The sequence below is a fragment of the Dipodomys merriami genome, unplaced genomic scaffold, assembly GCF_024711535.1.
Source record: "Dipodomys merriami isolate MVZ:Mamm:240054 unplaced genomic scaffold, mDipMer1.0.p SCAF_16, whole genome shotgun sequence".
Lineage (NCBI taxonomy): Eukaryota > Metazoa > Chordata > Mammalia > Rodentia > Heteromyidae > Dipodomys > Dipodomys merriami.
In genome coordinates, this window is record NW_027202937.1 from 34,516,141 (window position 1) to 34,542,651 (window position 26,511).

The following is a 26,511-nucleotide window of genomic DNA, read 5'->3' on the forward strand; positions in this document are numbered from 1 at the left end:
CATCACTGCTATTGAGTTGCTTAGTTCGTTTTGATCAATGTCTAGTGCAGCTGATGGGTCCCATTGTTGTATGATTTTCCCTGATTCCCTCTAGTTCTGTGTCCTCCTCCTGGTTTCCCTCCAGTGTGCACATGTATACCATATATGTGATCAGCAGCATGGGATTATTTAGTAGTAAGGTTATTTAGTAGTAGAGGGATTATTTAGTAGTAGAGGTGCAACAGGGTTGACAGATGTCTCTTTAACTCACTCACCTTTGACTTACACAAAGCAGGTTTAGCTTGGTTTGTGCATTAATGTATCTGCCTGCTATAGGTTGGTATGTACTGTCACCACCCTGAGTGGTATGGACACGTTAATGAGTGTGGCTTATTATTTGTAGTGGCCTTTATCACCCAGGAAGAACCCAACAACTCAAGAGGACTAGATTTTTATTATTAAAAATATCTAATGTGACCCTCCATTTCTCATTGCAGCTTTTTTTTAAAGCATTTAATTTGTTGAAACACTCCTGTTTACATAGTTCTGCTTGTATTGTTTTGCTCTGACACATAAATAAAGTTTTCTACATTATTTTCAGGCAAGGGTTGTGGTAAGATTTTCTTTTGTGTTTGTAGTCATATTATCATTTAGAGTTTGCCTCCTCACCATGGAAAAGAGATTTTGGGTGTTGTCAGTGGTTATTTTAAGAGTGAGCACATTTAGGAGCTACTAGGCCTAGAGCAGGGTATAAATAAGGCCCATTTACTTTAGGTTCAAGGAGCTTCTTTCTCAAGTTCACAAAATGAGTCCTCCACCACTGAACTCCATTCTCTCAGGAGGCTCGATGAAGTCTAGCCAGTCTGACACGTGTGTAGGTAACAGCCCCATGGACTGGCACTTGTAAACAGCCAGTGCCAAGCCCATCAGGTTCCCAATGAGATAAACCAGACCCTGAAGAAACTTCTGGCTTGAGCTCTCTAGCATCTTGAAAGTGGCTGAAATGGCCATGAGTGCCTGGACAGGCCGCCAGGCCATCATGCACACCATCATGGTAGGGAAGATGGAGATGGTGTTGCCGGCCATGTACATGATGAAGAGGTTCATGGGGATCTGTTTGAGGGGGCCAGGGCGATGTCCCAGCAGCACTTCTCCACTAGGATCCGGTCCGTCTCCTGCACGCTGGTGTCCGGCACCTGCTTGTCCAAGTACCCAATGGGGTACAGTGAGTCTCCCTGGCCGCTGCCCCGGTCACTTCGGCCCCTGCTGCCTCCGCTGGGCCCGCTCAGCTCAATGGCCCACTTGAACCGCCGGCCTCGGCTGGTGACCAAGCCGCCCGGAGCCGTCATGATGGCCTCAGCTTCCGGAGCCTGCGCACGACCCCCTCATTGCAGCTTTTGAAAGCAAGAAAAGCTAGACAGTTTATTCATTCCTCCCAATAAATTAGGATTTTTTTTGTTTCCTTCAAGTAGCAGAAAATATATTTGCTTTAACCATATGATATATATTGGCCAGACCCTCCTGTAAGCTCATCCAGGCTGTCTCTTCTCTATGCTCACAAGTTATGCCTATAGACTATTTGCTAAGAGCAGCCAAAACTGTGTTCTCCATCTAGAGAAACAGAGGGATCTAGTCTGGCTTGGATAGGAATCTTTGCAGGCCTCTACTCTGATCTCTCTTATTTGTCAGTCAGAGGAATGGATTGCTCCAAACAAAGGTGAGGATGAACTTCTAAGCTATATGGGGAATCCTTTAAGCACAGAGATCATGAGAATACACTTGGCCCACAAGCCCACCTCAGAAGATGTTTCAGAGGAGATTTTCATGCTGAATTTGGAAGAAGAGAGTTGGAAGAAGAAAAGAAGAAACCAAGTTGAATGAGCAGTATGTGCAGAAAGTTCAGAAGTATGACCTAACAGGATCTTTTGGAGAAAACCCCCAAAATATATGGGTATATATAGTTAATATAATGGGAGATGGGCTTGAGAAAGAAGTCTGGGTGTGTTATACCCAAGAGTGAACACCACTCAATTATAGATGTGTCTAGACCAGATAGGATGAGTCTCTTGAATTAAGACAATGGTAGGAAAATGGATAGGAAATGGCATTTAGAACAGTACTTCTGGAGCAGCATTGCAGGACTTCCTGAGCAGTAGAACAAAAAGGAATGAAGAGAAACCAGTTAAGTGATAAGTTCTGAACAAGTCCCATGTACTCAGGTCTTTGTAATGACCTTTATTGGTGTCCTTTCTCACTATCTTTCCCCCAACCCTTGCCATACACATGTACACACGTTTTACCTATATGATCAGTAAAAATTTTTATGGCAGTGACACTGAAGCAGGTAAATAAATGCCAATATTGATTTTTTGTTTAAATCTGTTCCTTATTCTAACATTAAAGCTTCTGGTTTCCAGTTTGTAGTAACATTTAAAACAAGCAACAGGATTTCTTTAAGGATTGAAAATAAAAGATTTGTTGACTTTTAGTTTTCTGCGCCATTGATTCTTTAGCAAAATTCAGTTTCAGAAGCCACAACATTTGATTATCAGCTATTTGTGACTTTGTTGGGTTCCATATGAGTTTCCCTTTGCAGTTAGAAGTTAAGAGGAAATATACTATTTTCCAGTATCATGTTTCTTACAAATGACTAAAACAGTAAGGTTCACCTTTGAATTTAAGATCAAACTATAAACAAGAAACACTTGGAAATATTTTGGGATGTTCTAAAGGCAGAAGTCTGTAGAAGGGGGACTATTTTTAAGCTCTGTTTTTAATCTTTCCCAATCGCTAAAACATTACTTACTAAAATTTGAAAAAGGAATTTTAAGTGTAAGAAGCATATTGAATCTCTGATACCTAAATTCTATGTACTACTTTCCAGTATGTCTTCCTTGGGAAAATGAAAGAAATTTCACTCCTTTCCAGCCCATGAATCTAGCTGCAGCTTGTATTGTTCAAACTGTGTGTCTGGACAATGCAGCATTGCCCTCAGAGGATCAGTGATGGCCACATCTAGGAAGCACCAAGTTGCCACTGAGGCATTTAACCATGCTCAACACTTAACTGAGTTTGCATTTCAGATCACACATTAGGCTGTTCTAGAGACTTCTGTCTTCTTTTTTTTTTTTTTCTCCAAATCTAGCTGATTCATATGTGGGTTTTGGCTCCCTTCTGGAGGAGGCTTCTGTGTCAGATGGTAACTAGTGCCCAGAGCCTCCACTTCTAATTGGAAGTGCAGCTGACCCAAAGATGGGTTTCCTAAAGTAGCCAAAACCTAGCATCTGGCTCTAATTTTGAATAGCTATGGCTCACTACTAGCACCACATACATCTATAGCTCCCTAGCCTCTCTTGTTCTACCAGGGTAGGTTTAGAAGAGATACCAGGGATATATCCTTTTGTTCTTCTGTCTCTGATTTCCTCTCCCTTCCAGTAATAATCTTTCTACTTGCATGAACCTAGTGAACATTTCCCATTACTATGCCAAACTGAGTCCCCTACTGAGTTACTAAGGCCCTTACTATGTACATAGCATCCTATATGTGGTTCTAGAAACCTGCAGAGCAGGCAGAGCAGGAGATGGCCATGCTGTCTGAGAAAAACTGGGGCTTATTCCAGTAAAAGTCCTGCAGTGTGTGAATGTAACAACATTTAGAATGTAATCTTTTTAAACTGGATATTGACTAATGAGACCTTTTATTTCCAGTCTTTGGAATTAAAAGACATTTAAAAAATCTAGCATCTAAAGAACATTTCTAGTATGTTAAGTGCTATGGAAATTTTATGCCAACAGAGCCTGCCTAGACAAAACAAAGAAGCTTAAAAATATATCTCCTGGCAAGCTGCCAGTGATCCGGTAATCCTAGCTACTCAGAAGATTGAGATATGAGGACTGAGGTTCAAAGCCAGCCTGGACAAGAAAGTCTGTGAGAGTCTTATCTTCAGTTAATGACTGGGGAAAAAAGCCAGATACAGAGCTGTCTCTCTAGTGGAGTGCTAGCCTTGAGCAAAAAAACTCAGGGATAGTACCCAGGCCTTGAGTTCAAGCCTTAGGTATAATGCACACACGCACGCACGCACGCACGCACGCACATGTGTGTGTGTGTGTGTGTGTGTGTGCGCGCATGCACACATACATACACACCATCTCCCAAATCATATCTCAATGAAGCTGATTTCAAGCAAACCAAGGAAATTATTCCAGAAATATCCCTTTCGTGATTGTGAGTTGAAGGTACTGGTTTTAAAACATCAATGAGCTACACAGAGCTCAAAGAGCAGCTGTGTTCGCTCTTTCCACTTCCTGTGTGTCAGGCTCAGCAGTGTGACTCCTGACAGCAGCCCACCCTGCTTCTTCTGTGAGTGGCAGCTAGCAAAAAGTGATTGCAGCTTTGCCTAATGGAGATCATTGTGAAACATCACAACTGTATTTCCAATTCCAGCATCAGAATAGTACATCTGACTTGGAATTGACTACAATGGTCAGAATGACGGATCTGATATATACTTGAAGGGATAATTGTACACAACCAGTTTAAAAGCTGGTAAATATTTAAGGGTCAGGGGTTAAATGTCAAAACCACAGTGCTTGGGCTCAGCTCCATAAAGTATCAAGAATGACTCCTAATTAAATCCAGGGTATATTTCACCAAAGGGAAATAAATTTGACAGCTAACAACCAATACTGGATTACCACCTTATAGAGGTTAGGGATCAGGCTAGTAATTGTAGGTGGTTTACAGTTTTTAATGCAGTACTAATCGGGAGGATGATTGCTACAGTTACCAATTACCACACTACACAAAGTTAAGTCTTAAGCCAAAAATAAGTATTACCAAAAGGTATGAATATCCAAATCCCCTGGCTCAATTTTTATTTAAAAATAAATGCCCTGTGCTGTCACAGAGCAAATCTCTAAAACAAATATGGTCAGAAAACATTTTATTTTTGTTTAGCTAAAAATTTCTATGTGATTAATAATTGTCAAGTGGTGCCAATTACAATGTTAAATAAATTAGACTTCAAAACCAGTATAGCAAGTTGAAGGCAAAAGATCTCAGCTAAAAAAGTATGTAATTGTCCCTTTCCTAGTCTCACATTTGCCTTTATACTTAGATAATACAGTGGTGTCACAAATTCAGCAGTCTTAGATGGACATGGAATTTGGACGCTAATTTAGATGCCCCACCTGAGAGAAAAGCTGTTTACCCTAAGATGAGATATGCCTTAGAACACTAAGCAAACACAGTAATTGTAGTATTTTAATAGCTATGTTTACATGCAGATCTTGAGATTATTTTTGCACATTAGGTGATTTATAGGGCTACATTAAGTAAATCATACTTGGAATGCTGTTCTAAAGGATGACTCACAAAGTGCTGCCATCTCCCCTTTCCCCTTTCCGAGAGAGAGGTAGAAAAGAAATCCCTTTCTTCAGAAATCACTACATGCAAATTAGCATCTCAACTATTTCTGATATTTTGTTTTCTTTGCTGTACCTTTAAAGAAAAATTATTAAACCTAGAATTGAGATAAATTCATGTAGAAAAAAGTAGCCAGAGCCATTATAGAAAACCTCGTCATCCCTAATACACTGGCTTCTGCAGGCTGAACTAATTACTGCATAATCTTTACTTGAGGTATTGGTTAAATCAATTAAGTTGTTAGGAGTAATTTCAATAATGCTAGTGTTTGAGAGAACTACATGGCAAACAGGATTCATTTTAATTAGACTTTTAAATTCAGAGCCCTATCTAAGTCTGGAGCCAAGTACTCTATTTTGAATCTCTCTGTATTCATTTAGTTGCGAAGGGAAATCTTTAAAAAATATGTCTGGCTCTAAGTAATTAGTTTGCAAATTTGTAATGTGAGATGTTGTAGCAGCCCAGTTGGGGAAGGAGGGCATAGCCTCCTCCCTTTTCATTTTTATTAGCTTTTCCTGTGTCTGGAGACTTCCTGCAAGGACTGAACATTCCTTTAAGTTCAACTTGTGGGAGGTTTGCACCAATAACATAAAATGCCTCCAGAGAGGTACCTGCCACTGACCCACATGTAACTTTTGCCCTTAAAAAATATTAAAAAGAACTCCTTTTCTTTATCAGGCTCTTCAGAGAGCCTGGTGGGCAGTGGAGCCTGGGACTGGCCTGACTTGGGTCTCCCTCCTGTCTACTCCCCTGTGAGGCTTGCTTGGCCTTCCTCTCCAAGTAGTGCTGAGCTGCAGATCCTGTTCAGACCTGTGGGAAAGTACACAAGGCCCAGCTATGCATCCTGGGCCTTTCTCATTCACTGTGAAAGGAACCCCTGCCAGGAAGGCTTCGTTAGCCTGGAAGAACATTGGGAGTTCAGCATTTCTTTAACTCTTTGGATCTCTGCAGTCCATTCAGTATTCTCATTTCAAAGGCTAACATTCTTTCTTAAGAGTCTTCATTGACTGTTTCCCATAAAGAATTTTCCCAGGGACATCCTTTACCAGACATGGGTTAATAATACTGTATTTCTACCCTGGTATAGTCCAGGGATGCCCCATACTCATGAGCACTTTGATAATAACATTAAGCATCATGTATGCAAATAATCTAAATCCTAGGTAAGGTATAATTTGTTCAGAGTTTTACATTCTCCAAAGACTAATTTTTAAAAAAACTTTCTATATTATGAAGAGTGGCTTTAAGTGGTAGAGTGACTGCCTATGAAGCTTTAGGCCCTGAATTCAAACGCTAGGACCACCTAAATTTAAGCAAGTAAATATAGAAGAAATTAGTACTTACCCTTTCATTAGAGAAGAACTCTGTCTATTACCCCTTGTCCTTTTGTTAGTGTAGAAAAATCACCACAGTAATGACATACAATTATAGTAAGCATTTAACAATCTTCTGCTTTTCTAGGTTTATCTTATCTAACATATGGTAAGCTAAAATGGGTTAAATGTCTTTTCCCTAAGGTACAATATTTTTGTTCTCTCTAGTACAATTTAAATTTTATTTTTAAGGCTCTATAGCAGCACATTTGAACATTCTGAAAGGTAAAACTGTTAGGAATATAATTGCAAGAGTTAAAGGAAACTTAACAAATGAAATATAAAGACTTGCACTTCCTGTATATGAATTTTTAGCCTTTGCCCAATCTTTCTCTATTGTAAACTTAAAACAAAGTCTTATCAGCAAGTAACATAGAGTAGCAGCTGGATATCATTAAATCCCCCTGTCTTCACTATTCTTCTTCATTACCTTCTTCCTGACAGCTCTTGTTCTTCACAGAAAATGTAACTTTGTGCTAGAAATTTATGTAATTCAGGTGTCCTCCATTCTGAAGGAGAGCTTCACTCAAAAGAATAATTCTGGGCTGGGAAGGTGGCTCAGTGGTAGAGTGCTTGCCTTGCATGCATGAGGCCCTGGGTTTGATTCCTCAGCACCATATAAGCAGAAAAAGCTGGAAGTGGCTCTATGGCTCTAGTGGTAGAGCACTAGTCTTGAGCTGAAGAGCTGAGGGCCAGTTTTCAGGCCTAGAGTTCAAGCCCCATGACTAACAAAAAAATAATAATTCTGTGAGTGCATAGTTTTATAAGAGAAAAGAATGAACTCAACAAAATTCATTAAGAAGCACATGTTAGTTCAAGCCCCACGACCGACAAAAAAAAAAAAAAAAGAAGCACATGTTAAGTAACCAGTTCCTCAACTACTTTTCACCAAATCTCCTTTACCTAGGCTATTTTCATAATGAGAAAGTAGCAGATTTCATTCTATTAAAGACATGAACTATTGTAGCATAAAATACACAGTGGCACTCTCCAAAGGCTTTGCAGAGTCAGTGAAACTCTAAAATACCTTTATATAGTAATACAGTTAAAATTAAATATGATATATATGTATTATATGTATATATACATATCATATTATATGTATATATAATACACACTGGGACAGTTAAACAAAAACACAATTCGAGGGCACAATATTTAGGCTTCTCTCAGCTTAACTGAAGTTGTTAAGTTGCTGATGATGTAATGTGTATGCTTCTCTGAGCATTTAATTCAACCTCTGTGGCTTTGTGTCAAAATCAAGAGTTCAAGTTTAGGCAGCTTTTCAGTGACAACAGAACCACTAGGAAAAGAGACTTGAATCTACTGGGCCTATATATTTTTGACCAGTATTCAAAATATTTATTTTAATATAAATATATTTGATATTTATTTTAAGATAAAGCAAATGAAAAACTCCCTATCCCTCTTGAATGTTAAACTGATAGCCATATCTTCCTTGATGTAATAGTTATGTTTAATCATGTTATCAAATTGCTGTCTTAAAGAATTATTTTCCTAAAGGTACCTATTAAAATTTTATTTATGGTTTCTCACCATCAACCATTCAAATGATTTTTACCCCCTCACCTGTACTTATTATTTGACTAAGAAATACATAAAAAAGTCTAAAGTTGTATAAAATAATTAAGCCTTACAGCCTAAAAATAAAAACCTAATTTGGTAATTAAAATGTGAATATTACTAGGTTTATTATTAGCATGTAGTTACATAACTCCTTTTATTTCTGCTTTGTTTTATATTCTGTTAAAAACAATGAAATTCCCAAAATTTTACTTAACTATTTTTCCCAAAGAATACTGGGTTCTTATTAGGAATTTGCATTCACGGCTCTAAAAATAGAGATGGTAGCCTGTTCTTCTAGACTCTGCCCTCATTCATATAAGGCATTCTACCCTGTCCCTATCCATTTGTTCCTGTGCACTCTTCATCTGGCATATTCCTCATGTCCTTTAACCAATGAAGACTTGTTCTCAAGGAAAACAGTCCATTGGCCCCCAAACATAGGTTCTGGTCTTCTACTATTCGTGTCATTCACACCTGTTATAGCATATAGCACTCAGCAGCATTCTACCACTCCCTTTTCTTTCTCTCATTTCTCTTCCATCTAGTAAACTCTTTTCCTTTCCTCTTCTGTCTCTTTATTTTTTTCTTTAGTGCCATTACTGGGGCTTAAAATCAAGGCCTGAGCACTCTTCCCTGAGCTTCCTTTTCTCAAGGCTAGAACTGTACCACTTGAGCCACAACTCCATTTCTGCCTTTTTTGGTGATTGTTTGGTGATAAGAGTCTCATGGATTTTGCTGACCTAGGTTGACTTTGAACTGAGATTCTCAGATCTCAGTTTCCTGAGTAGCTAGGATTAAAGATGAGCCACTGGAGCCTGGCTAAACGTTTTCTTTTTACTAGCTTCCTGAGGAACATCTAAGTTTAGGCAGCTATTATTTGGACATCTGGTTTACTCTGGGCTTTCTTAAGCCATGTCTTTTGCTATTTCACTAATAACATTATGAATTCCTAGCTGATTCTGTCAATTTCAAAAAATATTTTTCCACCCACACTAGGTTCTTAGAATATTGATGAATACTACTTAAATATATAAATTTTCCCTGAAGGCATGGCTCAAGTGGTAAAATGCCAGCATGAGCAAGAAAAAATATAAAATTAAAAATAGAATACACTATCGGGTATAACACTGATGACTACAGTGAGGTAAATGAAAAGTGTGATTACAGACCAAAGTTAAGGACCAGTGATCAGACACATTGAGTTAGAGCCACAGAACAGAATCATAGCAAGAGTTAGAAGTCCAAAAATATTTTTCTCCTTTTTTTTCTTTTTTTTTCTATTGGAGTAGGGGTGGCCTGTACAACAGAAAGCTAATTAATGCTTATATTTTAAAATTTAAAGAATGTGCCTATAAATCTGTGAGTGACACACTGGCTGGTAAAAGACAAAAAAAAATACACTTGGACATCATAGATGATACAGCGTTCTAGAGATTCACATAGTGAGACCAAAGAAGGATATTTTTAGCAGAGGATCAGGAAGGCTCAATAGCTGTGATAATATAAAATGGCGTTTATCAAAATGAACTCCAAGAAATGGAAACAAGAGGTATTTTGTTATTTTGGTTTTTGTTTTTGTTTCTCCTTTGTTGCTGTTTTGGCTTTCTGTACCTTTTGTCTTTTATGTAAATGTATCTGTTTGGGGGAGGAAAAAGGGGGAGCACAGATGATGGGACAAAGATTGGACAAATGCAGCAGTGATATTCACCGACACTGTGCAAATGAACTTTACAAGTTGTAGGGGCCGGAGGCAGGAGGGAAAAAAACTGGGAGAAAGTGAAAGAAGGAGTGGCAGTGTTCAAAAAGAAATTTACTCATTATCTGACTTATGTAAATAAACCCCTCTATGCATTATCTTTACAATAACAATAAAATAAAATGTTTTTTAGAAAATGACAAATCTGTAATGTGGTTTGCTTATAGCTATAGAAAAGTGCCAGAACATTTGCCATGAAATTGAAATACTTCTCAGAGATGTTAAGTTTAAAGAGTCAAAAATAACAAAATTAAAATATTATACATGGTATAACATTAAAAATGGTAGTGGGAGGGTAGGGGTTGGGGGGGAGGCTGGGAAGGGATGTGAAGGGTAAACAAAGGAGGAGGCTGCAATGCTTGATAAGAAATGTACGCATTATCCTGCCCATGTAATTGTAACCCCTCTGTACAGTGTGTTCACAAAAAAAAATAATAAAATAAAATATTTTAAAAAATGGTAGTGGGAGCAGGCACCAAAGGGTCACAGCTGTAATCCTACCACTTGGGAGGCTGAGATGGAAAGGATCATGGTTTGAGGGTAGCCTGGGCAGAAAAGTGTATAGGAGACTGTCTCCATGAATAAAAAGAAGCTGGATATGGTGGCCCAAGAGCCATGAAAAGTGGGCCAGGTGAACACTTGGGTAGGAAGCAAGACCCTAGTTTAAAAATAACCAGTGAACTTGGTGGTGGCTCATTCCTGTAATCATAGCTACTCTGGAGTCTGCAATCTGAGGATCAATGTTCAAAGCTAGGTTCAGCAGGAAAGTCCTTGAGACTCTGCTCTCCAATTAACCACCAACAAGCTGGAAAGGGAACTATGGCTCAAGTGGTATAGTGCTCAGAGACAGTGTCTAGGCCCAAGTTCAAGCCCCAGGATGGGCACAAAATGATAATAACAACAACAACTAGTGAAAAACAGGGTGCAAGTGTGTCTCCTTAGTATTATGCCAGCCTAGCAATTGCAAGACCCTAAATTCAACCCCAATATTGTATAAGTGCCTAAACAAACAAGTTGTTTTGGGTTTTTTTTTTTAAAAGGCCTAAAAAGGGCTAGCTGAAGAGTACTTGCCAAGCAAGTAAAGGGTCCTGAGTTCAAATTTCAACACTACCAAAAAAGTAAAAAATGCAGTGGGGAAGGAGGATAAGAAATAACTGTGGCTTTCTGATCACAGAAGAAAGGAGGATTGTGCAGATAGTGTTTTAGAGAGAGCAAATACAGGTAGTTTTGGATAGTTTAACTATCTTAATGAAATCGTTTAAGTATATGAATTATTATTTGGGAAATATTGCATGTGCTATAGTTCAAAAATGAATAGCTCTTCAATCAGTTTTCTTTAAGAACAGAATATCTTGTAAATTGTATGTTAGAAAGCAATTCTGGGTGCATTGTAAATAAAGAATTCTGAAACAAAGGAGGAGGTAACAATGCTTGATAAGAAATGTACTCATTATCTTGCCCATGTAATTGTAACCCCTCTGTATGGTATTTTTACAATAAAAAAAGAATTCTATTGTGTTTTGTTACTTAATAGAAGTGGGAATTGCTGATTTTCCACGTGAATGTCAGACACTAAGCAAAGCTAGATCCCAACTGAAGCCAATGTACAGCATCAAAGTTCCTTTAACATTTGGGAAACCCCCAGTGCCCTCAGGACCTCAGAACAATTGCTCACGGAAATGCTGCATTACAGGACTCATCTACTCTGCCAAATGGATATTATATCAAACATATCCCAACACCCCCTCCACCACTGAGAACATTTTAAATGGAATCGCTTAGATTTAAATGTTCTGTAGCCTAGTGTCTTTTACTTTCTTGCTAATTGATTAAATTATTATCAGGTAGTTTATTGTCAAATCTGTCAAACATTTTAACCTGAAAATCTGTAACTGTCCTGGTTTTCCTGGTAACTACTAGATACTAAAATATTAACCCTTAATAATTTCTCCTGAAGCTTTTTTGTAAACTTTAGCTAAAACCTTAGGTTTGCTTTGATGATTTAGCTGTTTGTATGTACATATATTCATTTCTAGGAAGAATATCTTCATTCAGGAAGAATCCTGGGCTACTTTTCAGGATTTGATGGAAGTTATGCATTGTGATCTTTCAGAAAAGCATATTTTCCATTTATATACTGACTAAATATACAGAAAAACTAGCTGAATGCCAAATGATTTACTTTGTTTTTTTAAGGAGCAACTTGCTTCTGCTGTTAATTTCTGCTTCCATAAATTATCTTACAGTTAAATGATTAAGATTTTTCAGCTTACTATTTCATCTGAAAATCGTTCCTTAAACAATCTTGGTTATAGTGCTGGGAAAACAAGGTTATTCAAAATACATGTGGAGTGTGAAATTTTGTTTTCTGCACAAAGATTTGTCTTGAGTCTAAACATTTCTCTCTTGAGTAATTTGTCATTTAATTGCATCTTGTAATGTTCCCCCGGGAAAGGGAGGAAAAGAGAAAGGAAGAAAAGACCAAAAAAAGAAACTTTAAAAAAAAAATGTGTACTGCATTCAGATTTAACTTTCACCTTATAAAGTTTTATTACAGTGTCCTCCTCCCCTCTTTGTGCCATGAAATAGTGAATCACTCTTGCTGGTCTCTGAGGACAGATGCTGTTCTCATGTTTTATCCTGACACCTCAGAGATGTGCTTTCCATATGAAGGAAGGGAGGACATTTGATGCGTCCAGTGTTATTTTGGGACCTCCCCTTTTCTGGGAGTCACTGACACATGTAGTTTTGGCAGTGAAGCCCAGCAGGAGGTGACATTTGGCGATTCCCTTGCTGATTAATGTGCCTGAGGGTCCCTGCCACCCTTTGCCCCTTTCCAGTATGTTAGTTTAGGGGAGAAAAACAGCAGCTTTCATATGCTCCACTGCTGGGTGAGCTGGGCACAGGGCCAGCAGCGCCAGCAATTTTCCGTCCTTTGTATGAGTGATCAGAGGCCAACCCCAAGGAACTGACAGTGGTTGTACTCAGCACCGCTAATGATCTTCAGTAGCCGAGGACTTCCTTCCTCTTGTAGCTTGAACATTTTTGCTAGGGAAATGTATGATTTGGAAAGTAGCCACAGAGACACAGTCTGATAAAGTTCATTGTGCACCTCACACCTCTAGTTCTGTAGCAGATGAAGCGCTACTAAAAAAGGAGAAAATAACTAAGTTCACGTGAGTATTTAGAGGCATTTTGCAAATGTACTTTCTGAAATGGGACAACTTCACTTGGTTAGCTTTTTTATTTCCTTACTAAGTGTTTTCAGTCAAGCTCTAACAATCATATGGTAGACTGTTCTTCAGCCTGGAGAGTCTTTGGCTCTCCACCTTCACTTTTCCTTTTCCACTTTCCTGTGTTTTCATCCCCAGTCCTCAATAGCCAAGTTCTTGCTGTGTGATAGGCAAAAAGTCAGTAGGCAGCATTCCAGGACCAGCCACCAGTGCATCTATTTGTCCTTCAGACAGAAGAAAAGGTCACCACTTGCACCTTAAGGTCAAAATGCTAAGACAAAACTAACCTCTAGGGATTTTCTTATTCTACACTGTAATGTTCATTTGGTTCTAGCCAAACCATATATATTGTAGTGTTCATATATTCATAAAAGATCTTAGGAGTTTTCTAATCTACCTTATGGCTTTTTGTTCTGGGGTATATCAGCTCTGACCATAAAGAAACTCTTCCTTAGAATTAATTATTATAAATATTCTCATGATAGAGAGGTGAGGGGAAACATTATAAAAACTACCCATGGCCTTGTGCCTGGCTGAGTACAGACCTTGTTGGGATGGCCATTGTGGGTTTGGGCTAGACTGTCCCAAGATGGAACAAGTGATTTTGTAGTATGCCAGCTTACCTCTAGAAAAAGACTTCAGCTTCTAAAACATTCCCTACAAGTACTTCAAGAGCTTTCAAGATTTCATCAAAAGCTTAATCAGAGAAGGACACTTTTATTCAGGTGAATCCTCAGAATGCAGCAATAAAATAAAAACTGTCATTTGCTATACTCTGAGTGACATGGTTTGCTTTTGTTTTATTAAATCATGTTTCCCTAAGAGCTTCATCTAGGATTTGTAATTCTCCTTGATGTTCTTCCATTGTCCTTTTGCTAAACGCTATATAGCCATACCTACAAGGTCAGTACATTTAGAACTGTGCTTTAGTCTTTCAAAGTTTGTAGAGACCATTCCCTTCTGTCAGTCTTATAGGATGAATTATTTTGAGTTTTCATTTTACTGAAGAAAATGAACTAGCATATTGGTAGGCATCACATGCAGAGTTTAAGGTATCATATTGCTCATCACAAATGGCAGAAGGACATGGACACTGTATTCTCTTTTGATTCCATAATCTTAACATGAGGAAACCTGTTCATCCTGAGATTCAACATACTATTCAGGAGGCCAGTGCAGCCACTACATTGATCTTGCAGGGAAGAAAACCATTTGCTTCCTCTAATCCTATAATGGCACCAATACCTTTATAGCTAGTCAGGAAACAATTTACCAAAGCCCTTAACAAAATAACTGCTGGATCATTCTAATTTGAAAACATTAAACCTATGTCTATACTGGCAAAATAAACCCAATAGGGTCACCACCTTTTATGTTTGTGGAGTTCCATTCAAATAACAACTTAAAAATTATAATGCTTTTGTAAATCGTTTTGTAGATATAAATGAAAAATGGCACATTTCCTGAAGTATTTGAGTAATTTTTATGTATAATTGTAAGAAAGAAGAGGTAGTAATTCTCTATTCCTAATCACTAAAATGCACTGGTAGAGTACAAAGGATTCATTTCTTAGACTTGTATTCCTGCTCGTCCATCTTATTCCTAAATAAGCATTTTACCCCTGTGTTATACCAGGCACTGTGACTGTTTCTATGGAGTACAAACCATTTAGAAGAGATATCCTCATATCTATAGGTTAAAGGGCGGTTGGTTTTCAGTGTATTGGGGAAATAGGGTCAATGAGTGTTTAGAGACATTTTTACTGTCACTACTGGCTGATGCTCTTAACACCTAGAGAGTGGATTGCAAGTTATCTAAAATGTGTAAAACAGGGGAATGGGGCTGTGACTCAGTGACAGAACCTAGCCTAGCATGTGAGAGGCTCTAGATTCAATCTCCAGCATTGAACAAAAACAAAGAAGGAAAAGAACACATGATAGATACCATAACAAAGTTATTTGATAAGTCAGTAGTGTGAGACTGAAAATGCCTGATCTGAAATCACTAAAGTAGATTTTTATATGATAACGTAAGTGTTCTTTATTTGCACCATTTCATCTGGTAGCTGCTGGCCAAGTGTAAATTTGGAACACATGAAATATTGCCGTTGTAGCAGGAGTTGATGGTTTCATTTTACTTAATTTTGATTTATATATTTAAATTAAAAAAGCAGTAGTGGCTACTACTTTGAACAAGGTCAGTCTAAAAGAAGAGAATAAAGAAATAGTGGATAATTACAATATTCAATGTACATATGTGAAAATGTAACCAAGTAACTTGACAGGATAGGTTGGCTGGATGAGAGAGGACATTGATCAAGACACATTGTACTCATAAATTGACATGTTCTGTGGAAAGTCCTTTGTACAACTACTTAGATATAATATTAACTAATTAACCAGTTATCACATCTGCCTGGAAAATAACTCTTAAACCCAAGATTTGTAGAAGGAGTTTAAGGAACATACACACACACACGAAATCAAAGTTAGGCTGGGCAAAGAGATGGCTTTCTGGACATATAGTATACTATGGTTCTTGAATGTTGAAGAGTTCAGTACCAATCATATGTGCATATAAAATCACTTAGAATAATGATAGGACTCACTGAAAAACTGGGTAGAGGGCCCACATGAATAACCATTTGTGTAAAATTAAATATTAAAGTAATATTTCAACTTTTTAATCTAGTTATATGAACATTTAAAATAATATATACATGTATGCTCATTTACATATATATATCATTCTGTTCCCAATCTCACATTATCTGAATTATTTTTACTTCTTAGTTTCACCTCTGTACCTACTTGTCATCACTAGAGCCTCTGAAATCATAGACAAGTTTTCCCAGAACACTATATCTCACTTCCAACTAAGATATTTCAAATACACCAATTTAAAAAGATGCATATGTCTCTACCTTTGGGAAAATCTGTCGTGTTATAGAGACCATTTAGTTAGGTTTTATTTTGTTTTAGTCTTTATATATGTATATCTCAAATCCTGAAAAAAACTAGCCTTCATGCTGTTTTTTTTTGTTGTTGTTGTGTTATTGTTGTTGTTGTTTTGGGTCCGGTCGTGGGGCCTGAACTCAGGGCCTGGGCGCTGTCCCTCCGCTCTTAAGCTCAAAGCTAGTGCTCTACCACTTGAGCCACAGCGCCACTTCCGGCTTTTTTTCTTTTTGCTTATGTGGTGGTGGGGAATCGAACCCAGGGCCTCAGGCATGCAAGGCAAGCGCTCTACCACTGAGCCACTTTTCCAGCCCCCTTCATACTGTTTTTTAAACCAACTTGGAAAAAGTTATTTCACCATCTAACATTTGCAATGATGAGGTTTTTATATTTCTAATATTAATGTCATATATTATAACATTATACATTATGTGCCAGATTATGTGTATGATGGTCTACTTGATGGTATCCTACAGGTCTCTTAGGTTATGTTCCTTTTTCTTCACCCTTTTTGAAATTGATGGATTCCTTTGCTTGCACATATCTGTTTTTAAATCCCCACCCCCTTATATTTTCATTTTAGTTTTTGCATTTTTCATTAATAAAATTTCTTTTTGGCTCCTTTTAAAAGTTTCTACCTCTTCATTGATAGTTGCATTTTGTTTTAAGTTTCATTTTTTGCTATTGTCAATGGCTTTGTAATTTAAATTCTTCGATTTTCTATAAGGTAGTTATTTAGTCTAAATCCAAAGTTGAGACTTCCTCAGGTGTATTTTCTGTAAATGAATTTTGTTCCTTCGTGAGAACCATACTTTTCTGTATTGTTTTATATCTTTTGTTGTTATTAAACCTGGAAATTTGAGCCTTAAAATGTATTGAATCTGGATATCAGATTCCCTCCTTTCTCCAAGATTTTTTTTTAATTGTTGTAGAGGACATCTGTGCTAGAGAATAATCCCGAGACAAAGCTTAATGTTTCTGTGGTCTTTTCTGAGCCTGTATATTACCCTGGGTATATGTAGTGGTTTTCTAAGTCTACCCACACTCCTTTGTGGTTATTTTAAAAACCAAAAGATGTGGTCCCTTTAAATCCCTTAGAAGCTGCTTCAGCCAGTGGAGGTCTCAAAACAGTGGTGACAGACCCTTTTGTTTTAGTAAAACTAACTTAAAAGATTAAATGCTAGAGCCAATGATTCTTCTCAGAACTGTTCTCAAAAATATAATACAGTGACAGCAGTACTCAGCAAATACTTGTTAAATTATAAAAACATTACTTTATAAACTATACTTAGTAGATTTCTAAACCAAAACAATTTTTATAGCTATTTGAAGCTTATATAGGGCCTTAGGTCATTTTTTATAAGACTTCTGAATTCAAAATAGAGCCAGTAATTATATATAATTGAAGTGAGGCTGTTTTAATTTACCTCATTAATTCAGAGTTCTTAAGTATAACTTTACAATATTTGTAGAAAAGATTTGCTTATGATATTAATAATTTAATAAAGTACAAATGATGCATACCTACAACAGGTTCAAACATTTAAAATAAAATTTAAAGAGCTTCCATTTGCATGAAAATGGTTTGCTAAGATAAATGTTGTACCTACTTATAAATGTAGATCTTGTAGCCCTCTACTTAGAACTCCTTGCTCCTCTTATTACAGATACTCAAACTGGCTTCTCAAATTAGACTGGGTTTTTTTTTTAATTCAACATAGCTTTATTACATTAATTTGTAGTTCATTAGTCTGCTCTTTTGGACACCTAAAGTTTTTTAATGCATTTGGTCTGGAATGTATTCATAAAGTTGAGAAAGTGTATGTTTTATAAAATGTGTAGGCTTCTGTATCTCCCATGAATATATTATTTAAAAAATAAAGATGTTTCTAAGGACACGGTGCATGAAGACTTCATTGGGAATATTCTTATCTAATGCACTACTTTGAGACATGAGAATCCCCTGTCATTGTGTCACAATTCTGAAATGGCAAGTGGATTTACATATTTACCAATAAAGGATTTTGATGGAATAAAAAGGTTTTTTAATTAAAAGATTTCAAAATTCCTCTATGGTTTCTTTTCTACCCTTTTATAATTGTTTGTCTTCAGCTAATTTCTAGCCCAAGAAAAAGTGGCTTTGTATTCTATTTAATCCTTGCATCCTGGCTATTAAATTTTATCTACACTTCAAAAGTAGGACCTGAATATGGAGAGTTTAAGTAGTTTATAAATTGCTACTTGGGTCACTTATGCTGGAACTTGAGGCTAATCCTTATCTGACACTTCTATTATTGCTGCTAATACTCTGCACTCCTGAGAACCTCACATAAGACACACACAGAAGGACCATTGCACATTTTGAGATGTGATACACTTGCTGGTGTATGTCAAAAACATAAAGACCAGCAGGAGTCATGGCTCAAAGTTTTTTAGAAAAGAGGGAACATATACAGTAATGTGAATGGCTGATAGAGGGGAAAAGGATTGAAAAATCAAAAAGCAGAGGGAATTTGAGATGACACTGTATAGAACTGTGTGCCTGAATTCACTGTGTATAGTTCTGGAACTTCAGTCATATCACAGGGAGATGTGTTTGGTTTACAGAGAGTATGACAAGAATTGCATTAGTGGCTTCCATTAATATCTAGGGAAGCAACTAACTAGAAGGGAACATGGTCAGTTGCCTGTTTCAAGACTAAAGGAGTAGTCGAAAGGAGTAGTGGTAGAAACAGATAAGAATATTGCAGAGAAAACAACTTGGCAGTCAGTAGGAGTTGTTGGGTGAGGGAAAAAGAAGAGTCAGAGACAAATAGAAGACCCAGTAGAAGTGACTTTCTTAAGAGGAGGTAAACAGTGGGACATGGATGTGTTGGAAGTACTAGTGATTCTGGAAATGTTCAGGTAGAAGTCTTCAATTAGGCCATTAAAAATGGTATTTTGTGTGAGAAAGGTGTTAGATTGGGGGAGATGATGAGTCATATACACTTTTCAAATAAAATTTTAGATTCCAAATCAAAGTTGTACATATTTATTCATATAATTTCACATAATTTTATGAATTTAGTGGACCTCTTGAAATCTATCTGTGGACTTTCTGTACTTAGGTTATATACCCTTGGGCTAGAAACATAAATAGTTGAAACAATACTAGTTGATGGATTTATTGAAATCAGTATATAAAGGAAAAGGAAGGAGATACTGTCACAGTTTTCAGATAGGCTGAAATATAGGTGACAAGAAAGACTATGGTTAGCTATGTCTACGATGATACCATCAGAAAGATAATGTCTGGAAAACTTGTTGGATGGACAGTTTTTGCTGTATATTTGTCATTTACATTTTTTCAAAGAGCCATGTAGAAAGAGGCCAAATGTTAAGCTGAAGAATTGGGATAAGAAAGAAGAAATAATGTGGAATTTATGAGTGTCAAGATAAATAATGCTCATTTCTTTATACTAATCTCTGGCTAAAGGAAAAAAATCAATACATAAACATAGAGTCCATACTAAATCTTTTTAATGATCTCTAAATTTATAAAGGACAAGAAGTCACTAAAATTGAGAAGATGTTTGAAACAAAAATTCTGTGTCATAAATGACTGACCCCAAAGCATGGTGTTTGTTTGCTCTAGAACATAACTAAATTGAAGTATTTTCTGTCTTATTTATTTGTGAAAGTGTGTTTATTTGTTTTTATTTTTATTTTTTTTTGTCGGTTGTAGGGCTTGAACTCTGGACTTGGGCACTGTCCCTGCACACTTCAGCTCAAGCAAGCGCTCTACCACTTGAGCCACAGCGCCACTTCCGGTTTTCTAGTGGTTTATTGGAGATAAGAGTCTCATAGACTTTCCTGCCCGGGCTGGCTTTGAACCGCAATCCTCAGCTCTCAGCCTCCTGAGTAGCTAGGATTACAGGTGTGAGCCACCAGTGCCTGGCTAAAGTGTGTTTATTTTTTGTCTCATAACTCCTTTTCTGAGAGAAATGTTGATAGTAAAATACACATGGTACATTTTAGTAAAATACACATGGTACATTTTATGTTAATTATTTCAAACATTAAAAATATTTAAAAACTTTTTACTGACGTCAAAACAGATCATACTAATATAACTTAGCACTTAATGCAAGAAAAAGCAAGACTTGAGGATTATAATTAATTTTAAAATGTGCTTCTTATTTTATTTATTTGTATATTCATAACAAAGACTTAAACCTAACCAACAATCCCAGTTCTCTTTTTTTCTACTCTTCCATAATTAATGAAATTAATCATTAAATATTTGACTAAATAATTTTGATAATCTAGAAATATATTGATATTTTTCTTGAACTATCTCATGACTTCTTAAAAAGTATATCAAGTCACAATTCCTTTCTGTTCCTTAAACTTGTTAAAAATATTTCTGATTTGGAGTTTTATCTGCATTTTCTCCTTCTTGGTCCTAAGAAACTTACTTCCTGTGAAAATAAAGAAACATTTATCTCAGTGTTTCTCGGGAATGATGAGTCTCATAATGTGTTTGAGTTTGCCAAACTATCAGACACTGTACAGTATATTAGAGTTTAAAACTGCCAAGTGCATTCACATTAAATAATTTTATAATGGTGGCATTTTAAAAATGGGAAAATATGAGTTGGATCAGAAAGCTTGCCTTTCCCCATGTCCTCTGGCTCCATGACGTGTGACACCATTTCATTATATAGAGCTCAGTGAACAAAAAGTCAGTTGTCATAGCCGTCTGTTTCCTGGTAGTTTACACACCAGAAACTGTAATCTGAGAACAGCACTTGAAGGAAAACAAAGAGCTTTACAGTATTTTTTTTTCTTTTCAGGAAAACACACAGAAGCTAATTTTAGCTTCTTGATCAAATTGACCCAGCCTTTAACCCTGGCAAACGTTACCACAACACACTTCCAATAGACAATAGTTTGCATACCAGCATCACACTGGAAACAGATGTGCATGCAGAATTGGCCTCTTTTTTTTTCCTCTAAAGTCTGAGCCTGACTCTGTAGTGAAAGCTGAAATGCCCTTCTTAGTTGATGGACAAACTGAGTCTTCTTTCAAATTTCACACCGTAAGCTTTCAAGATTCTTAAAAAGTATATCAAATCACAGTTATGTTTTTACCAGAGTTTCAGTACATCATTCACTATGAAACATCTCTTGCCCTCAGCATGATTTTTATTCTGGAGAGAAAAGAGAGAAGAAATTGTTAGCAGCTGCACAATTCATGAGAGATGGTTACCCCGTTTATATATTACAAGATTTGGAATGTGAACAATTGCCTTTTACTTTCTCACTATATCTCCTATAGTTTATATGGACCCCATTGCCATAGAAAACTCAGTCTTCTTATCCATACCCACCGTGGTCTGCTACAACTCTTGGCCTGCTAGATCTTGTGGCCTGCCAGCGCCTGTTTCCCTGCTACTAGGCAGCACACAAAGGTCAGCTAAATAGAACTTCCCAGATGAAAAAAAGACCCAGAAAGGTTTGTTCAGTTTAGGGTTATTTCTCATCATCTCTTCTGGAACCTCTGGGGAGATTCAGTATCTTCTGAAGTGCTAGGGAGTTTTCCTGGTTTTGCCAGAAGACAAGAAACAAATGTCTCTGTTTCTCGAGAAATGAAAAAGGTTTCCGGTCTCGTTTGTTGCAATAATCGCTTTTCCCAAGATCTCCTTTCACTCTGGGATATCTATAATTGTATATATATATACAGATATATATGTATATATACACACACATACATAGATATAGATATAGATATATACAGAATCTACAGAATCTTTGTGTGAGACACAATGAGGTACCTTTTCCATAGCTTTTTGTGTTTTTTAAAGTCCTAGTTAGAACATACCAGCTCTGTAACTTCAAGTTAATGGAAAATAGACCTAAGCAACCCCAGGCTCATGATTGTAGAGCAAACCACTGACTTTGTATAGAAATCTCTATCTTCAGAGGTTTGTAGGCAGAGAAATTCTAACTAATAATTCATAGTTGCACAATATGAATTTAGGAGAATGATTTTTTTTAATTTAGGCTATTACACAGCATTATATATACTGTAGTGCTGACCAAAATTTAAAAATTACATGAACTTATTCTTAAGTGCATAAAACAGTCTGTTCTTTCTAAAGATATCCATGAATACCACATCCTTTTAAGTGAACTGTTTACTTTAAAATTTAAAATAGAACTTTAGGGGTCTAATGAGTACAATATATCTATATGGAATTGCACTAAGCAAATAGATCTTGATCTGTTAAAACAATCAGTAGTTACACGTAATATGCAGTAAATATCAGAAGAATTCTAAATCTTATAAAGTCTATAGCAATCATTGGTTAGTCACATCAAAATTTTGTTTTTTATATTTGCAAGTTAATGTCCAATAACTTCACATTTGAACTTTGCGAAGGGAATTTAAACTATTTTCCTGGTATTTTTGTTTGACTGCCAAAGGGTGAAAATTCTCACTGGATGTTGATTGTGAAATGTAATAGTTTTTGTGCCCATGTTTTTATTACTGAAGGATTCTTTATCCACATTTTACTTTTCCTTCTAAAGCATATGCCTCTTGTTTCTTTAACACTTAAATAACAGATAAGTACCCCCAAGTTCTTTCCCCTATTTACAAGTTTTGCTAGATATGGTTTTAAGATTTAAAGTTTCTTGTCATTAATGCTGAATTAAGATAATAGAGCTTATAAACTTCAGTAACTAAAGTAATGATTGTGTTGTCAAAGACATTTTATATTCGTACCAGATTAAAAATTTTATACATATTTATTGTTGTTCAGATTGGCAAAATCAATAATAAAAATTAAAATATCAACATAAGTATCTTAATTTGCCTCCTATTAACATGATTGAGCAGTGATATTAAGTTTAACTGTAAAGTATCTACTTGTCATATTCTGACGGTGAGAAATCTAACTTTAAAGTATAGATTATACTTAAAGAGGTATCTTTCAGACATTTAAATCATGCATGACTTTCCTGATAGTATTAAATTATAACCAGATATTTTTATGTAATGAAATCCATTGAATAGATCCATCTTGGACTTATAAAAATAAACATTTACTAACTGCTAGATAGAACACTAAGGCTTTATCTACATTAACATTTTTTCTCTTTGTAGCTCTGTATGATGACTTGTATTGTTCCTAGTTTGAGGCAAATAGAGGTGAAATGGCTCACTCAAGGCCATTTTTCTGAATACTTCTGGAATATAAGCCTAAGCTCTTCACCTAACCCACAGTGCCACTTATTCTGATGACCTGATGTACGTATTACATACATGGCATGTTTATATGTGCCTGTAGATTGATGTGTATGCATATATTTATACCAAAATATGTATGCTAGTATTTTTACCCCAAATAGTCTAAATTTCTTCTTACTTTGTCAAGGAAGAAAATTTTTGTTTATAAACAGAAATTAACTTTCAGTCATGGAACAATCTAATTGTTTTTATCCTTTATATTGACAAATATATTTTAAATTACCTAAGTTTCCCAGATATGAATTAGATCTAGGAGATATACTCATATTTGGTACTATGGATACCTATTGTCATACTCAAGCCACAAGTGTGCATTTATGTGCATTAAGCTAAAGGTTGCATTCTCCAATCTTCTGCAGTTTCTATAGCTTTCTCTTAGGCTGGTGATTTGAAAATTTGTTTTTAGGGCCACTTCTGCATTTCAGAAAACTTAGTAGTTCTTACAATTACAATTTTTTTCTTTTGTTTGTAGTTCACCTTTTGAAAACCAAAACAGAAAAAGTGTTACATCTTTGTATTTCAATCTCCTTAAGATATGCTAGGCATCGGTTACTTTTCTCCTGTTGTTTCTCCATTGCCTTTTCTTCTTCCTGAGGTATGGAGATTTAATTACTGAGCGATTTAGGCACCTCCACAAGGGTGCCCCAGCTCTAGCAGTATCAGGAGCTGCTTGTCCTCACCTGGACAGAAGCAATTAAATTGTTTGTTCTGCTCCAGAGAAAAAGGCCTACTGAGAACTTGTTTGTACTTTTATATGTTTTCATGCTTAATGTTTTCAGTGACCCATATTATAAAGTAAACGATAACTACTTATGTAAGCATTTTACAGTAGTAAAGCAAAACTGTATATTCCTAGATATTTATACCACTTCATTCAAACCCTCAGAGTAAAAGTTAAGAAAAAATTCCTCCCAAACATTTTAGTTAGAAACTCCATTTCAGATCCTTGGCAATCTTATGTATAGGCTTTCCTACATGATTGTTGAATAACATGTTATTATATGTGAGGGAAGAATAGTTCTTTTGTTGGCTGCATTACATTTTGTGGTGAAATTGGAGAAAACAAATCATTAAGGAAGTCTATTTTGGTTCAAGACATTACACACTTATGACGAGTCTGTTTTTGAACCTTGCCAAGCTAAAAGAAAATGCAGACCCATTTGTATTAGAACAGGAAGGCATGTTCTAGATTGTAATCTATCAGCAGCACCGTGTTCTTATGTGTTATGTATGTATGTGTGTGAAGGCAAGAAATGCATTAAATAAATATCATAAATACCAACTTATATTTATTTATCCATACTACCTTTTTTAGATGTGATTAGTGTTAACTTACTAATGCCAAATCTTTTTTCCACATACTTTAGACGAAGGAAAACTTATGTATTTTTGGTGAAATGTTAAACTTTCACATAACCCCACACAAACTCACTGTCCTCCAATAGTTTAGTTCTATAGTCTTCAAAAGCTCTGGATAAATCCCTCCATTGAAACTAGAATCTAAACTGTGCACACAGTTTGGTCAGCAGACAAAAAGAAAAACTCCAACAACTTAAAAAAAATATCCTGTCTGTATGTATTTATTTATTGCAGTTTTCAGCACAGAAAGAGTTGAAAGCAAATACACCAAGATTTGGATATTAGTTGATTAGATGAATTAAACATTAGATGAAATATTTGGAGGAAGCCTGTTGACTTTTTATGCACCTCTGTCATCTGATGATAATGTATTTGTTGCCTTTATATTTACCTTATAAAAACAGAAGCCATATAACAAGATGGGTTTTACAACATGTTTTGAATACCACATGCTTTATTTTAGAAAAGAGTACTGTCATTATATATAAATGAGTCAAATCATGATGCTATGTGAGGTTACCATGGAATAGTCATCAGAGAGCATCTCACCTTTGGAATGAGACAAAATTGGAACACAGTCTTAGTTCTTATTTGAGATGATTTAAGATAGGTAAATAAGTTTTCTATAAGTCATAAAAATACATTTTCTATGAAATGGTACAAAGATAAGTGAAGATAATTACAGCTACTGGCATATAGCAGATCTTTCCCAAAGACTACCTAGTACATTGCCAAGCATAAAGCAGGCTCTCATAAATACTGACTGAACAAATGGTTTTAGTCTCCTCTATCATTTATCCTGGTGTCCAGTCTTGATGCTTGTAGGGCAAGATCAAGGTCAGGAACACAGACCCTCACACCACTCATTCATCTTCCTTGCAGGAAGCTCATATCTGACCTTCCTTTCTACCTCCCTTCCTTCTGAGATAGAACTCAGAGCCTTGTATACGTAGTTAGTATGCGTTCTACCATTCCACTGTATCCCTGGCCCCTCATCTATTTATTTCTTTTTTTAATTTAAATTTTATTGTAAAGGTGTTGTACAGAGGGGTTACAGTTACATAAGTTTGGTAATGAGTACTTTCTTTTTTTTTTTTTTTTGTCAGTCATGGAGCTTCAGCTCTGGGCCTGGGCACTGTCCCTCATCTCTTCAGCTCAAGGCTAGTGCTCTATTACTTGAGCCACAGTGCCACTTCTGGCTTTTTCTGTTTATATGTGCTGAGGAATCAAACCCAGGGCCTCATGCATGCGAGGCAAGCCCTCTACCACTGAGCCACCTTCTCAGCCCTATGAGTACATTTCTTTTTGAACAGTGTTACTCCCTCCCTCATTTTCTCCCACTTTTCCCCCTCTCTCCCCCTCTCTCCTACCCCAGGTTAGTCCAGTGAGTATCACTGCTGAATTAGTTTACCCTTTGTCCCATTGTTTCTATAACTCAGATACATACAAAACTATCACTTTTATTTATGGTACTAGGGCTTGAAGTCAAGGCCTCATGTTCTTGCTCAGCTTCTTTGCTCAATAGCTTTGAGCTATACCATTTGAGCCACA

At 36.4% G+C, this 26,511-nt stretch overlaps 1 protein-coding gene and 1 pseudogene across 1 annotated transcript in view; one reads left to right on the plus strand and one right to left on the minus strand.

Annotated features, from left to right (window-relative positions):
• Nucleotides 1-26,511, plus strand: part of Gmds (GDP-mannose 4,6-dehydratase) — a 551,474-nt gene that overhangs the window by 363,243 nt on the left and 161,720 nt on the right. The gene's annotated exons all lie outside the window — the stretch shown is intronic.
• Nucleotides 778-1,328, minus strand: LOC138827894 (ER membrane protein complex subunit 4 pseudogene; annotated as a pseudogene).